This window comes from Natator depressus, chromosome 13 (genome assembly GCF_965152275.1).
Source record: "Natator depressus isolate rNatDep1 chromosome 13, rNatDep2.hap1, whole genome shotgun sequence".
Taxonomy (NCBI): Eukaryota; Metazoa; Chordata; order Testudines; family Cheloniidae; genus Natator; species Natator depressus.
This window is the reverse complement of record NC_134246.1, coordinates 29,375,334-29,392,620: the sequence shown is the minus strand read 5'-3', so window position 1 is coordinate 29,392,620 and position 17,287 is coordinate 29,375,334. Positions and strand designations below refer to the sequence as shown.

The window sequence follows — 17,287 nt, the reverse complement described above, 5'->3', positions numbered from 1 at the left end:
GCTTTCGCGCCTGCCGGCCCGCGGGCGCCTTCTGCCCGGCCCGCACCATGGCCGCGCCAGGGCGGCCCGGGGCAGCGCTGTGACTTACCCCGGGTAACGCTGCGCGCCGCCCCAGCGCCGGGCCGCCGGGAGGACCCGGCCCGAGGAGCGAACGGACCCGGGGGTGGGGGCAGAGCGCGGGACGGCCCGGCCCCGCCCCGCGGGAACCCTCACCTGAGGCCGCCACTCGTCAGCGGACCGAGCCCGGGGAGGGGCTCCCCCCCACCTGCCAGGGGAAGCGACCGGCCCCGCCCCCTAGCCCCCGTACCTAGCTCGCGGCACCGGCCGGCTGCGCGTGCGAAGGGAAATGTGCTCTTGCTCCGCTCAACCTCTGATTGGACACGCCTCTCTCAGCGCCCAGAACGGCATCGAGCGCCCGCCTTCTCCCATGATTGGCAGGAGAGTGGGCCTATCACCGGGAAGTAAGGAGGGCGGGCGAGGTCGCCAGTCAGGGCTGGACTCCGGACCAGCTACAGAAGGAATAAATCGTAAGTGGAAGGCCCGCCGCCCTCCCCTGCGTACTCAGGCGCTCAACGCGCCTGCGCCGGGCTCTCAGTCAGGCCCTCCCGGCGCTTGGCGCCCGACAAGGGCTGAGGAGCAGCGGCAGGGCGCGAAGCCGGGGGCCGGGCTGGCCTCGTGCTCTGATCCGCGCGCGCCAGGCTGCAGCCGCTGGGCTCTGGCCTGGCCCGGACGGCGCGCCGTGCCTTGCCGGCCTCGCTGGGGGCTGAGCCGGCCCCCCAGGGTGCTCAGGCCCCGACGATGCACATCGTTAAACACCCCGCTCGGTGCCTGCTGCGGCAGCGTCTCCCCCCCAATGCCCGGCCCTATGCGAGTTGCTGGAGGCCACCTGGGGAGCAGAGCCACCCCTCGCTCTCTGGCCCACGCTGGCCAGCAACCAGCGCTTCAAATCCACGTCCTCGACGGCGGCCTCTCTCAAACGCAGCCTCCGGCCGGCCCATTTTTGTCCCACCGCGATCGTCTTACCTGGTGCACCCAACGCCCCGTGTGCAGCCGCTCCGTTCCCGGAGCCCAAGCTGCCCTCGTTCAACCCTGGTCCAGGTGCTCCTGGATTCCCTCCTGCTCGCCGGCTGCCAAAGTCTGGAGGAGGGGAGGCCTGCTTAACGGGACTTCTGTGGTCAGCTGAAGCAGGGTTCCCTGCGTATCATCAGCCCTTGGAGTCTATCTCCTTCTCCTCAGTTTGATGTCCCCCCGATACCTAGAGAGACAAGGGGAGGGAGGTAATACCTTCTGTTGGTGAGAGAGACAAGCTTGCAAGCTACAGAGAGCCCTTCTTCAGGTCTGGGAAAGGTCTCCCTGATACCTACACAGCTTTGCTTCATGCTTCCAACTTCTCTCACTACTGAAGAAATGTGATGCCAAATTTTTTTAGCATAGGCCGACATCTTGGGACAGAAAGTGATCCACAGGCCGAAAATAGGTTCCTCCGTGGGCCCAGTCTGGGACGCTGTGTCTAACACTGAACTTTTTCTTTAAAAATCTCTCAATGTTGCTATATGACTGATTCAGCTCCACTGGGGCTAGAAAAAGTGGGAGCACTAACGTAGACTGACTGCTGATACTTTTACCACTGTTGTCCAACTCTGCTTAAAGCAGGTCTAGCTGACACAAGGCTAAAAATACAGGCAGCAAGTTTATAACAGGACTCCCACCATTGGAGGGCACCAGCACTACAGCAATTGTGGAAGATTTTAAAGAAAAAGCTCAGACGCTAGCCAGAGAGAAAGAATCTAAGCAAAACCAGCAGCTCCACAAATTTCTGCTCTTTGCAGTTCATAAATCTTCATCTATTGAATTTACCCTGAATAGATAAATGGTGAGTGGTGTCTCTCATGAAGTAGGTTTTCCTGTCAATGAGGAAAGAATGAAAGGGGTGGGGGGGATAGGACTTTTTAATGATAGTGTGGCTCCTAAGAACACCCAGGGAAGCTCGGCCTTAGAACCATACAGATGGGTGAAGACTGTGTTGTTACCTCTGCGGTCCATACATAGTAAGAGATCTGTGAATGATCCAAAGAATCAGCTGAGCAGGATACTTCAAATAGCCAGAAGGTGTCAGACCTAAGTAACTGGTGTCAAGCTGCTTCCAATAATCACAAAGGTCATGATGCAAGGATTTCACACATGGGAAAAGGCAGCACTGCAGAGCCATCCACGCCACATCTTGCTTCAGCCCCATCAGGATCATTGGTCTGTACTTCTCTGATGTCATTGCTTGTAAGAGCTCTGATTAAGCTCATGAAGGACCAAGCAGTGACATTTACAATAGCCACCGTCTGGCCAAGAAGACTCTGGTGTACCAGTTATTGGTGAGCTACTGCTCTATCACATGTCACGGATCTTCTGTTTCAAAGTCTAGTGTTGCACCCCAATCCAGCAGCCCCCATTTTGTCATTCTGGTTGCTGCGAAGCACATATTAACAAGGGGTTATTATACTATGATGAAGTAACAGATGCCATTACATTTTTCAGGAAAAAATCCTCATATAATATATGTCAGGATAGGGAGAAAGTTTGAACACAGATGCTATGAGGAAAAGCAAAGGCTCGAATCCCTGTCATTTGGAAAGTCCTGCAGAAAAGAAGGGGGCATAAAAACTGCGTCTTCTTACTCAGCAGGTCTGCTTTGTGTATATCAGAGCTAGAGCTGCTGGTGACAAATACAAGCTTCTTCTATTAAGAGCCAACCACAGTTGTAAGGCATGTGGCAATTCTCCAAAAAAGGCAATTTTTTGGAGTTTAATGTACCCACCTTACACCTACCCACATCATATATCATTTGAAAGCTTATTTTATGTATGATTAGGTGAGGCATGATGTGACGCTGTCAAGTGGTGCTGTAAGTGAAACAATGGTACCCAAAAAGAGAAAGTGTCATTTTTTGCACAGTTCCAGAAACACAGCAACACGACTGAGTACAGCTTTTTACTGTTTAAGTTAATTTCAACACCTTAACATGGTGTTTATTGGTTAAAGCTACCATAGGACAATGTGTTAAAAGATTTTTATTGGTTTTGCATGGGCAAGTATTTTTTTCCCAGGATTGATTAAGCTGTTTAGCGTGTGGCAAGAATGGCCAATATCAACATTTTCCAATATACTAACATGAAATGTTTTCGCATTGCATACAGTATTCTTAATTGTCAAAGTATCTCACATGTCATTCTAATAGTTTTTTTATATTTTCAATTGAAATTTGCTGACCAGATCAATCTCAGACTGAAGGTTTCAGAGTAGCAGCCGTGTTAGTCTGTATTCGCAAAAAGAAAAGGAGTACTAATGGCACCTTAGAGACTAACCAATTTATTTGAAGGTTGTGCACCAGCAGCATAGATTGGATGCCCGTAGTTTGTCCTGAACAGTGGGTAGATATAAATGTATGTGAATTCCTAATGTAATGCTTCTCCATTTGTAAGCTTTTGTACATACAATGTAGCATCTAGGCTGCCTGGTTGAAGGTTTTAATTTGTAATGCATGCAGTACTAGCCTTTGAAATATTCTAGAAACTAGCTTTTAATTTAGTGACATTTATGCACACTTAGTGTTAGAGATGATCATACAAAGCTTTATATTGGGCTACAGTCAAAGTGCTCACTAAACAAAAATGGCAATTTTGATACTAACAGGCCTAATTTATATCTAGATTAGCATAAGCCTGTTTACTTGTACAAAATGAAAAATGGTGGTAATGGTGATAGTAATGCTAACAAGATACTTTGAGAATTTTAACTCTACAGGAAAGTTACACTATATGAAGACATGGAGTTTCATGTCTTAAAACTTACATCAAAGAGAAAAAGATTCTCTACAAACTTTGAAAAATGTTTGTCAAGGAAATCAAAACAATACAAAACTGTCCAAAGCCACCAATGCTGGACAGAATTCTGTGATGCTGGCAGCAGAAGCCAGCAGAAATTAATAGTATTAGCATAGGATGCCTTTTCTAGTTTAGATGATGTGCCACCAATACTCTATGACAGGGCCTGCTTTCAGAAATACAGAAGAAAATAGACTTTGACACACATCAGAGTTGTAGTGAACCTAGGAAAGAAAACAGACAATCTGATCAGACAGCATCATATTCACCTGCTTCCAGAGTACGCACATCTTCCAGTGATTGGTCCTGTTGCATCATTTGCTTGATAAAAAAACATACAACACAAGAACCTTAATAAAACAGAAACACTGGAGAGAGCAACCAATATCAGGGAGGCAGCACTTCAAAGAGGAGATGATGATATGTTGTGCAGAAGAATACCTGTGGAAGACTTGATTGCTAAGGATGCAATTTATCACTCAACATGCCTTTCTTCCTACTTGAGTAAAATGAATCTTAAACTAAAACTATCTAGTTACACTTCAACAATACAGTCATCTTATGACACTGCATTTCAATCAATTGATTGAAGAAATGTATATAATATCATTATCCAGCAAGAAGGCTCTTCTATCCAAGCTGCTACAAAGATATAAAGCCCTACTTCCCTCAGATGTAGAAACTGCAAGCAGTTCCAACAGCAAGATTAGAAAAACATTCTGGTTCTGCAATTTCATTCCATGCACAGCACGAACTAGGCAAATCTACCTTTGTTCTATAAAGTGCAACAACATTAACTGGTGCTATCCAAGCTACTAGTAAGCTGAAGCAGGAATTTAAGACATCCAAATGTTTGGTCGATGTTCTTCTGGTGAGCGAGCTTGATGAATAGCTTTCAAATGACTAAGTGGTTTTGTATAATGCCACTTCAATCCTTCAGTCTGAAATAGCCAAAATGAAAGCCTCAGAATATTATCCAAAGCCAGATGATTGTGGTTTAGAGAAGTCATCTACTTTTGTGCCCCAGTTGGTGCAAGAGTTTCTTTGTCCATTCGTTGATGGATAGAAATGTATATAATTCAGCCAGCAATGAGTACCATCTTTCAGAACACATTCAAATAAGATGCTCTCAATTGCAGAGCACATAGGATTTAACAGTTCCAAAATTGACACACCACTGCACATAAACCTTGCTGCACCGCTACACCATGAGTCTGGGGCTTGTAATTTAATTGACAGGCTACACCTCCACTGATATCAATTATGATGAACGGAAGCAATTCATCACTAGTGCTGCAAAAACTGAAGTAAAAAGACTCCAGGGAGATGCGTTCATTCCAAATGGAATTGTACCACTACATGCGGATGGAAATCTCATCCATGAAGGAGATAATATAATCAACATGGAGATCCTTGACTGAAATAATATCTTTCATTCGATAGAGTGGTATTTCAAGAACAGTCTCCAGATAGTCCAGCATCACAAGAAATATCACTGAAGTGTGGGGGGAAAAAATGTCACTCTACCCAGGCAGATTCTCTTATGCAGCGTTTGAAAAACCAAAAAAATGTCCAGCACCAGTTCACCATGAAAAATACTTGAGAAAATCAACTGTGTCTGTAGTCAGAACAATCTTCCCTGCACAGAACTGTATATACCAAGAGAATAAAGAATGTGGCAACCCATGATGATGATGACTAGAAATGTCACCAGTGCTGTTACATTTCAATGATGCCTGTACGTATTTATTATTAGATTTTTTTTTTTTACCCTTTAGATTGTTGTTGTGATACTCTGAGGTCAAAAGAAATCCAAATTTATGTCTTAAAATAATACATAGTCATTAAACAGAAACTAATGCAAATATTTCAAAGTGGTCATTTTAATGTGTTGATTAATAATAACGCTATCCCTGTTTTTTATGGTAGGGACACCACTTGACAGCTCCACAGCAAACCTCATCTTCAAGTATACACAATAAGCTCTAGAATGATATATGATGAGTGTGTGTGTAGAGAGGGTACATTAAACTGACCAAATCAGTGGTGTCTGCTGCTCCTTTATATCAGATGAGAAAGCTGGAGTCTATTTTGCCTCGCACGTCAACAGAATTATTAACTAAGTTCCATTTGCAGCATCTTAGTGATCGGTGACGTGTGGACCAGAAGTGTTCTAGATGGAACCTGTCATTGGCATGTGGGGTAGATCAGTTTTTAATTTGTAGATTCAGCACTTTGGAAATGGAATCAGCGAGACAAACCTGGAGCTCCGAGATGCCTATTGTGAAGTTACTAGCCATATTCTGGATCAAATTCAGCTCTGGTGTACGTGCTCATAACTCCCAGTGAAGTCCAGTAGCAGTCAGTGAAGTTAATGGGAGGTATGTCCATTTACCCCAGGGCCAAAAACCAGAAAAAGGCTCTCTTACTCCACAATGAGCGTGTCCCCACAAAGAGTTATTCCAGAATAGCTGGAGTGCTTTAAATTCACACCCTACCTCACTCCGGCTGGAATAATTTCCCAGGTAGACAAGCCCTGCACCTTGCCAGTCCCTAGGTGCTAGTGCGGGCAGGGAGGCACTGCACAGAGCTTCACGCTCCCCTCGTTCCCCTTCCCAGGGCAGTTAAACCGCAGAGACCCCCACGGAGGAGGAGGGAAGCTCAGCCTGATGCTGTCAGCTCTCTCTTCTGAGCTGCTCACTTGGCCCTTTGCTTACTGCCCACCCCAGGCGGTTTGGCCCTGTCTGAGCGCCGGGGCGGTACTGTGCCACGTAGCGCATGGGGATGGGGGTGCCACTTGGCAGGGAGGTCTCCTGGGCAGGGCGCTGACTTGGGAGGCTGGTCCCCGTGGAGGGGCCCCCTGGCTGCAGCCCCCCGTGGGAACGGACCCCCCCGCGCTGGGGGATGAGCGCCCAAGGGGGAGGGGAGGTCCCAGGCGGAGGGGCTGGCACCGGGAGGTGCGGGACCCTACCGGACACGGGGAGTCCCCGGGCGCTGCAGGGGGGGCGGGAGGCAGAGTCCCCGGCCAGTGCCCGGCGGGGGGGGGCTGAAGCCGGAACTCCATCACAGTGCCGTATGACGTCACCCCGCGGCGCTGTGAATCATGCTAATGTCACGCAAATCCCCCCAAGGACCGGAAGCGGCGGGCGCGGGGGCAGCAGAGGCCATGAGCCGCGGGAGGGGCGGAGCCTGCGGGTGAGAGGGGCGGAGATCGACCCCCAGGGGGCAGGGCAGGGCCTGGGGCAGCTCTCCCCATGGGGTGGCGGCGTTGGGGTGCACATGGGGCAGCTCTCCCCATGGAGCTGGCAGGGTTGGGGTGCACATTGGGCAGCTCTCCGAAGGCGGCTGGTGTGGTTATGGGTGCAGATGGGGCAGCTCTCCCCATGGGGCTGGTGTGGTTATGGGTGCACACGGGACAGCTCTCCCCATGGGGCTGGCAGGGTTTGGGTTGCATAGGGGGGAGCTTTCCCCATGGAGCTGGTGGGGTTGGGAGTGCCACTGCTAACACCATTTTAACTGTGGCAGCGATGTCAGAAGCTAAAGTGTAGATGGGCCACCAGCATTTTTAACACCTGTCAGCTGGATCTACTGTAAGAAGGGTTATGTGTGATGGTGTTAATATGCCACCAGTGCTGTCTACATGAGGACTTCCCACATTGCTACCACTGGTGGAACAGAACACATGGCACTGGAGGGATATTTTTGGAAAAATTATCTAGTTTGGATAGGGCCTTTGTGAAACTGATTTCTGTAAGAAATAATAAAAAAACCCACCCTTTTTATTTCCAAGAGCTAATTCATTTCAATCTGCTTAGTTCTCAGAGGGGAAAAAGTTATAGTTGGAAGAAGACGTCAGTAGCAGAAAGAAAGAAACAAATGAGCCCTCCTGAATGTTTTCATTGTCACTACTTGAAAAGGGAGGATGGTAACCCCTTAACAAACACAAATGACATTAAGCAGTTGAATGAGGATAGAGACAATGCTTAGAATGTGTGTGTGGGGTGACCCACAAGGGGTTGCAGGCAGGGTGGCCTCTCGCACATTCCCAAAATGCCAGACATTCTGGTACTTCCAGAAACAGTGGGCCTGTTGCTGCCATAACCTTGCACGCATGGTGCATGGGAGGTCATGCCACGTGGGGGGGCCATTTGGAAGAGCATGCTGCCCTGCCTCTGCTGGTGTGACCTCGCACACACAGTGTGTGCAAGGTCATGCTGGTTGGGGCAGAGTGGCATGCTCTCAATTATGGTGTTGCCTGTCTGATACTGGACAAAATCACATCTGGTTTTGCCTCAGTATTGGATGGGGGACAGACAGTACAAAAGCAGGACTGTCCAGTTGAAAAGCAGATGAGTGGCCTGCCTAGTTGCAGGCCAGGCAAAAAAATTACTTTTTAATTGTGCCAGGTTGCTGAGGCACACATTTTAAGCACTGGCTTACCAAAGCTGCTGCTCCCAGATTAGACCGCTCAGTTTTTTCAGACTGAATATAGATTAATTCTCTCATCTGATTCTTATTATTTCACTTGTCTTTAAATGGGAACTGCTGATGCTTCACAAGATGGCGGAAGAACTAGATGACCAGATCTTTTATGTTTCCATCTCTGTGTAAAGCTGTGTAGTTATGCAGTAGCCTATGAATCCTCTGCCAGATTTCTGCATCTCTTGCAACCTGGTGGTGATAGTGATGTTATTTTTCTTCTTTTGCCAACAGTAAAAGAACCCTAGCTCTTTAGGGCAGACATCTTTGTGTTGTGTTTGTACAGCACAGTGGGGTCCTGGTCCACTACCACTACCAAAATACAAATTAACAATCACAAAAATATCATTAGGGCTCTGAAAATCTATAAAAAGACACAGAGCCATACTCTGTCTGAAAGAGGTGCCCTGAGGGCTCCATCTCTCTTTATCTTTCCCAATAATCATAGAAACCCTATTGAATACATTGTGAGGAGTGGATGAATTAGTCAGGTATCTTATTTAATTATTTGACATCTCTACAAAGGTCAGATTTTTTTCCATCAGTGGCATCAACCTCCCTGTTCCAAGGAGTTACTTTTTCAAAGCCTCTTCTAATATGTTTATATTGTAGGTGCTATGTCCAGCAAGAACTCAGCATGGTGTGACGTTGCAAATGAATCTGATTTTTATTCTTGTTCCTGGGAAGCAAGCTTTTCACATAGTCATTGTAGCTGCAAAGGTAAAATGAAAGGCTACAGAACCTTGTCTAAACTTTCAGGAGTGTTTTAGTTTGAAGAATAAATAGTGAATTATTAAAGAAATGAATATGAATTGTTTCTCTCTAGTGAATTTGTTGCGGATACTTTATAGCAAGGATTCTCAAACTTCATTGCATCATGACCCCTTCTGACAACAAAAATTACTACGTGACCCCTGGAGGGGGGACCGAAGCCTGAGCCCTGCCGCCCCAGGTGAAGGGGCCAAAGCCCATGCCGCACTGCCCCGGAGGGGGGAGGGGAGCAAAGCCGAAGCCAAAGGGCTTCAGCCCCAGGCAGGGGGACAGTAACCTGAGCCCCACCACCCAGGGCTGAAGTCCTTGGGCTTTGGCCCCGAGCAGTAGGGCTTGGGCTGTGGTCTTGGACCCCATCAAGTCTAAGCCAGCTCTGGTGACCCTATTAAAACGGGTTCCCGACCCACTTTGGGGTCCCGACCCACAGTTTGAGAACCGCTGCTTTATAGTAATATATCTTGCCATTAGTTAATATTGTAAGCGATGATGATTCCTTGTGATATATTTTGTAAGTGTTCTATTGTAAAGAATCATTTTTAGTTGAAAATAACTTCTAAGTGTTTCCTCTCTAGATTTAACTGGCTCTGACAGTGAAAGTGATCTTCATACTTACATTGATACAAAGGATCGGTACAATTCACTGGGAGAAGAGAGGGAAAGAAGCAAAAGAACCAATGACTTGACAGAAGCTCTTCTGGTCTCAGGAAACAATCAAACCAACAGAAAAAATAACGGCAGGGACTATCTTTTACTACAAGGAAAAAAATCACAACATTCTAGGAGCAGCCAAAAAGAAAAGGCACCAAAATCCATACCACCTTCTACATTTAACAGAAATCAGACAATTGATCACCCATCTGCAAGTTGTTCAGCAAGAGTGCTTCAGTCAAGGTCTGCCTTATCATCTCGAAAAGATTTACTTTCCAAAAGTGAACCCTCCCAGCTCTTCAGTACTGAGCACCCAATACAGGAGCCAGCCTTTTTCACAATTAAGAAAGCTTACATAGTTAATAAGCTACATCAAAAGCACCTGTCAGCTGATTCTCCTCCAATCTCAAAGTGCAATAAAGCTGTGCAGGCTTCTTTCACTTGTAGAGGGGAAGACCCTGGTGAATGTATTGTTTGTGAATGTTCAAAACAGTCACTGTTAAAGGAAGAGAGAAACAGAAAACTGGACAAGAAGAAAGTTGCTGTGTTTCATAACACTGAAAGTATTGCCAATCAAGATTTATCTTCTGGTGAACTGGTGAATGGACATTTACATTGTCCTTTGGAAGCAGTGACTGATAAACCTGTCAAACCACAGACCTCCAAGCATTGGTGTTTACCCATTAGTTCATCAACTCTTGTTATATCTCTAGCATTGGAAGCAGGTTACTCAGTTCCCTCTGTTTCATTAGCAGGAGCTGAAACAAAATATAGTAGTTCTTCAAAGGTTAGGAAAGTCAGAGGCGATGCAAGTAGACCTGTCTTAGCTTTCAAACTTAAAGAACCTGAGCTTAACCAATATTTTAACAAGTTGTGTATTTCTATAGTTCCAAATCCTGCGCACTTAGATACTGACACTCAAAAGCAAGCTATTCCGTTTGCTGGGCAGGTAGGACTCCAACAAGTCCCAGGTCCTGAAATCAATCAGCCTCTGGAAACGCAGACAGATTCATCTGATTCTGACATTCCTGGAGCTCAGATAGAACAAGCATCTTCTATATTTAAACCCCCATCTGCCAAGCAGTTCTTTGTGTCCTCTGAAGATACACAGGATACAGTTTGGCCTTCTACCTCTTATAGTGTTCAAAAACTTCCCTACAGAAAAGGGATATCCATTAAAGAGCCCTTTGAAGAGCAGAAACATCAATTAAAAGTCTGCAGATCCATAAGACATCCTATTGTGTCTACCAAACCCAAAGAAGCTCAAAGAGATCTAAGATTTATAAACAAACCCTACATCTCTTCCAACCTTGACAACAGAAAGACTTTGGATATTGAACCTTTTAAGCAAAAATCTGGTCACTACAAAATTGTGAAAGAAACAGAAACAGGTAAATTGAATAACGTGCCCTTATCAGAAGCTGTTAAGTGTCATTGCAGTCCTTTATCTAACTTGAGTGTCAACCTATATCCAAAGCGGAGATATTCTGGCATTGAGAAATCCCTGAGCATTAACAGAAAACCATCCAAAAGAGGTGGTGTAACACGTAGACTTTCTGCACAGTCTCTGCTAAGTGATAGAGACAGTACTGAGGAGACCCAATACATCTCTTCTGCCAAAAGAAAAAAGGATTTGAAGATGCATAGCATTCTGAACTTTTGTTTTGGGTGGCCGGGGGCACAAAAGAAACATGAGAGGTCACCATGTAAAGGGGAGCTCTCTTACACTGCAGATGATCCAGAAATAAAAGAGGAAGGTCTTTTGAGCCAACCTTTACCAGCTGAGAGGAGGAGTCTGACTGCCCCATGTCTCCAAGATGAAAGAGCGAGTCAGAGTCTCGCAGATGGGACATTTCATCCTGAAGACAATTTGAACACCTTGGATTCTCCTTATACCGGGAATATCAGTAATTTTGTGCAGCCACCAGAGCAGAGGAGTATGTTTCAGGCCAATAATAATGTACCCTTGGAGAAATTGGACTCTGAGTCTGCCTCAGTTCCTTCTGGAGACTCCATCCTGAAGAAACTCATGTTTTGCAGATGTGGACAGATGCCACAACATGGACTCTTCCCTACTGGAGATATTTTCCAGTCAGTTACTAAGAAAACCATAAGCAGCCGTGATACTGGTATGGGATCCTGCAAACCCGAGCCAGCAAGGGAGTGCAGCCATAGAGAAATACCAGATAACACAAATGAAACATACTGGTACAGTAACCAATCTGTGTTCCCAACGCATTCATCTTTGGAAAACATACGCAAGCAAGAAGCGACAAGAGGGCAGTTCACTAACACACAGTCTTACTTTGAGAACAGTGTTCCAGCAAAGACGGTGACAAATGAACTCCTAAAAGAAGGGAAGCGAATGGAAATGGGTGAAAGCGGGAATATCAGAAGCGATATGGATGCTGCCGCTATGCAGCAAATTTGTGCACATGGCATGTATGCTGCAACACCTTCTGAGGATGGTGGGAGAGAGAAAACCCTACCAGAGTATTCCATATATCACCCCAACTGTTACCCATCCTGCCAGCCTGCTGCTACCCAAAAACTAGGCACATCAAGTGACTATTATAACTGCTTCAAGTCAAAGCAGAAAGAACCCGAGAGTTACTTGAGCATAGAGAGAGGGCTTACAATTGATCCTTGCCTGGGGAATAGGAGCCAATGCAAATGTTCTCAAGAAATCCCCCTTCCCTACCTGGAACAAACTATTGCGTATGAGGAAAATAGAGCTACGCTTCCAAAGAGAAATGACCCAGACCTAATTCAGGTTTGTACCAACTCAAAATAGTTATGTTAACACATGCAAACGTTCAGTGGAATAACATTAAAGATTTTGTTCAGTGCCCCCAAAAGTCAGAGCATTCCCTCAATACATGCATCCTGCAGTATGTCTGAAGAACTATAGAAGTTAAAGATGGAAAAGCCTTATTCTGCTCCAGCCCCAGTAGGGCAGGGTTGTTCTTATAATGCATTTTCAAGCGTGTTGTCCAAGCTAATTTTAAAGGTCCCAATCAGTGAGACTTCCATCAAGACTGCAATCACCAGTGTAAAAGGTCTCATTTCTCTTGTTACTCAGATTCAATTTATCTTTGCAATCTGTCTCCTTAGTGTTTACATCTTTCAGACACTTGTCATGTTCCTTCTTTCATTGCTATTTAGCCTACACTGTTTGTAAGGCAGTCCTTGAGACCCCAGCTCCTTTTTCTTGGTGTTCTTCAAATTTCCTGCATTGTTTCTGGGCCTCAGGTGAACTGAATGTAGTGGGAAGTGTCTGTCACCTCCCGTCTGCTGGGGCAGGCGGCTGCATCAGGTAGCACAGCTCAAAGAGTGGTCAGCTCTGGCTAGGCAGGGAAGGGGGTACAATAATTCAGCATTTCCCCCACCCCCCAGCACTCCAGCAGCCTCCATTGCCAGGGCGCCCATAGAGTTCCTTTTGGAGACTAAAGCTCTGTGTGAACCCTGCCTTCCCGTGGGGTGAATGCCCACTAGCATATAGAGAGCTCCCTGGGGCAGGGAGGTGCAGGTTACACTTCTGTGTGCTAGCAGGAGTGAATCCAGATTAATGCAGCCATAGCTTGCATTTCCTAGCTTTGAGCAGGGAATGTCTCTCATTGTGCGTCTGGATGGTGTCCAGCTCCATGGTATCTTGGTTGGAGTGTCTAAGCGCCGCCATAACACAAAGAATAATAAGAAAAGTACTTTTAAACTCTCTCCCATTGTGCTCATGCATTTATAATACATTCTTTAATTACATGATTCCGTACAGGTTCTCAAGTAATACAAGACGATACTTCTTTTAACAACCTTAGACATACCATTTATCTATCCGTTTCATTAAAATGTTCTTTTACTCTGTCACATGGTATTTCAGTTAAAGATGCAAAGCTGGAAATGATTCAATTTCAGTTCAGTCAGTAATTCTCAAAATGACATTGTGTTAAATGCAGTGTTATAGCCATATGGATCCCAGTATAGGAGAGAGACAAGGTTGAGCCAATAAAAGATATGACCTCACCTACCTTGTCTCTCTCATAATGTTAAACATTTGCAGTGAAGAACATTTGCTGCAGTGTGAAAATAATGCCTGAACTGCGGTCAGACAGTTTTGTAACAATCTGTATTGAGAATGGAACATGACTAAAAAGCTGCCTCAAAAAGAACTTCTGCTAAAAGGAAATATTGGGAAGTGAAGACCAAATAACAAGCTGTAGGCATACTTTTGTAGGAGGCAGGTTCTGAGCTAATGCAGCGTTAACCTCGTGATGGTGTGTAAAGAAAAAACTGCGTCTTCCTCTTTTATTTGTTCAGATTTATACTTACACTGCCCAAAAGAGCCTGTGTGCCAAGCTCTGAACACCCTGGGCAAATCCTTAGAAATACCTCGAATAAAATAACTAGACTCCAGAAATCACCTGCAGATAACGTAAGCCCAGCAGCAACGGAAATAGGACAAAGATTTCATCATCACTAGGGCTCCCCTCTGAGCATTTCCCAACCTCACCTCCATACTCTGTGATAGGTGCTTAATGGAACCGACTCCTTACAGTACTTACAATGCACTTCTCATAGGGCATTTATGAGACGAAAAAGTGAGACTCACTGAACCTATCGCAACATCTGACTGAAAAGAATGTAACTGTTAGAACACTTGAACACAACTGTGGTTTACAACCTGCAATGTGTGTGTCTAATATTGAAGTATATTCCATTCAAAAAACTATGTTAAAAGAATTGTGAGGCTGCAAAATGCAGCACTGAAGAATCAGGGAAAGTTAGTCTTGTATGTACACCCTTAACTCTGCCCCCTCATGCTTATGCTTTACAGCACAGACTCAGATTATCTGCTGTGCCAAGTTCTGATGTGGAGGGAAGGTGCAGTCAGCTATGGCGCTTTGACTCTCAGGGCATTTCTGGGTCTGCTCTGATCTTACCAGCTGGCAATAGTTCCCAAGAGACTGTATGCTAGCTGGATAGCAGGAGCACAGCAAGCTCTAGCCATTCCCTGACATGACCCCTAGGCTATGGCCAAATTACTTTCAGTAGAACTTTGGTGCTTTTGATAATGTTACCATACATTGCCTGTCTCATCTACTGTACATGCTGCCCACTGTGTCCGCTAAGGGCTCAGTTCTTTCAGTTAGAATCAGGGGAATTGCAAATTGCAAAAATTGGCCTGAAAACTAATTTGGATAAACCCAAAATTCTTCTGGTCACTGATCTGGAACACGCTGGGCTGTGGCCTCTAGCATCTTAGTGGGCAGTCTCCCAGTCAATATTGCCAGTGATTTCACCTACCTCAGCTCTGTTGTTGATAACGTGAGGGGCATTGAGAAAGAACCTGAAGCCCACACTGCACAAGCAAAGTCAGTAATGGGGGAGTCTCGTCAAAAATGTCTTTCTCAAACCGAACACCTTGATAGGTATGAGGATATATAATGCTCAGTGGTCAGTGTTCTGCGCTAGGGGACTGAAACCTGGCCTATCACTGTCAAGATTGAAAAGAAGTTTGACACCATTGAGATGAAACATCTCAGCATGATCAAAACCATCAAATGGTACAAATTCAAGTCAAACGAAGAGCTCTGCTTCCTAACTAAACAGGTCCCGTTCCCTGAAATGGCACCCAGTGCTCTCTAAGGCGGTATGGTCATCTGTTCCAATGCCTACCAGCTTCCCAGGGAGAATCATCTTTGACTTTGAGCCAGTGAAAACACCCCCCGGGAGATTTAAAACACGACGACTGGACAGCATCAGGACTATCCCTTGCAGGCATTCTACCTGTAACGCGCCAGATTTGGCTCTGGACAGAGCACTGTGGAGGCTTATAACATGTTCGGTGGCTTCTACACCGTCTAACCAAGAACTAGCCAATTACAAACCGAATTTGGGCCTCGTTCTCCATTCCCCTGTGCCTGTGGAGTCACCTCCACCAGCACAAAGTGTGTGTACAGTACGTTTCTTCTGATCTGGGAGTATTGTACACCCACTTTGCACTGGAGTTAGTAGCTACACACAAGGCAGGACAACAGAGAATCTTCCCTCCCCACTTCACCCCATCCAGACTCACTACATATCCCTGCGTCATCCTCTGCACAACATCCAACTTGTGCACTTAATGAAGCCAGGGTCTGGTGGACAAACTAGCCGGGCTCATGTAATTAAAGATTTTTCTCATAATGCATATGCACAAGGGGAAGAGTTAAGGTGGTGCTACGGCTACGGTGTAGATTTATATTTTCAGTGGCAATCTGATCCAAAATGCTACATTGGTACTTTTGAGATACCCCTCTCTAGCACACTCCTGCATCTCACCTAGTGTTGTCTGGATGTGTGCTATTCACAAGTGCTGGGAAACACAAGCATTGTGAAGTGTTGATGAGCATATTAGGGATTTGCCAGAGTTGAGTTTAGTGGAGCAATTCAAGAGAATAGTGTGACCCCTTTTTGACTTGAGCAATTAGCCAAGTTTTGCAGTCCTGCAGGTTGTTCCACTGGCTAGAGCCAGGTATGTCTTTGGTGCAATCTTGTTTACTTACAAAGAATGTACAAAGTCCTGTTTCCCTGAACACAGCCAAAGACAGTTCCAAGCTTCTTTCCAGCCAGCAGTCCACCTCCCCGAGAGGTGGTAGCTACGTTGATGGGAGAAGCTACAGACCTATATCAGTATAACTGTGTCGCTCAGGGATGTGAAATCCATTCCCCTGAGCGACGTAGTTATACTGGCCTAACCCCTGTGTAGACAGCACTATGTCAACGGCAGAGCTTCTCCCATCAACATAGCTACTACCTCTTGGGGAGGTGGATTGACTGTGCCGATGGGAGAAGCTCTCCCATTGGCGTAATAGCGTCTTCACTGAAAGTGCTAGAGTGGCGCAGCCGCACGGTGCTGTGGTGCTGTACGTGAAGACAAGCCCTGAGTGAAAGGCAGCAGTTCTACCCACCAGCTGCAACAAGGTTTCACGCAACCTCAGCAACAGTGTCTTCTTCCATTCAGCAGTGTTTGGGAGCTGGACGCTTATCTGCTGAAAGATGTTCCCTCCTGGCCCTTTCCCTGCCCTCTCTGTTCACTAGTGATACCCATACTCAGCAAACGAGCAAAAGGACTGTTCGAAATGTAAAGCTTAAAGTGTAATTCAATGACAAACCAGACCCGTGTATGAACAGCACAGTGATCCTCTGCCTTCCCCTGACAGGGCAGGCCCCTTGCCCAGAGTAGCGAGGCAGAGTTTTTCTCTTCTCACTAACTGTTTCTTTTCTTTAGGATTTTTCACAAAACCATTGTGGCTGGAAAAGACCAGAGGAACGAGCAGGCTGCCTGGGAAGGCAAAGCTCAGTGTGGCCTGCCGGTGGGAGGGGTGCTGAGTGAAAACAAGAAGCAAGAGCTCAAAATGGCGGAAGTGATAATTTATGCCTAAGAACTTGGGCCTGTTAAATAGAGACTCTCCAATAAAGTGCACAGCAAAGCTGATGATTCCGAGGTGAGGCAGTGAAGTGTGATGGACCGAACT

At 46.1% G+C, this 17,287-nt stretch overlaps 1 protein-coding gene and 1 long non-coding RNA gene across 2 annotated transcripts in view; one reads left to right on the top strand and one right to left on the bottom strand.

The window, feature by feature from the left end:
- GSS (glutathione synthetase) overlaps positions 1-509 on the bottom strand; it is a 16,870-nt gene extending 16,361 nt beyond the window's left edge. The window contains exon 1 of the mRNA XM_074970342.1: positions 308-509. The gene's annotated coding sequence lies outside the window, so the exon portion shown is untranslated. The remainder of the gene's footprint in view (positions 1-307) is intronic.
- Positions 400-17,287, top strand: LOC141997857 (uncharacterized). The gene is made up of 4 exons (XR_012641770.1): positions 400-527; positions 8,967-9,074; positions 9,698-12,546; positions 17,041-17,287. It is a non-coding gene; the product is annotated as an uncharacterized LOC141997857 (long non-coding RNA).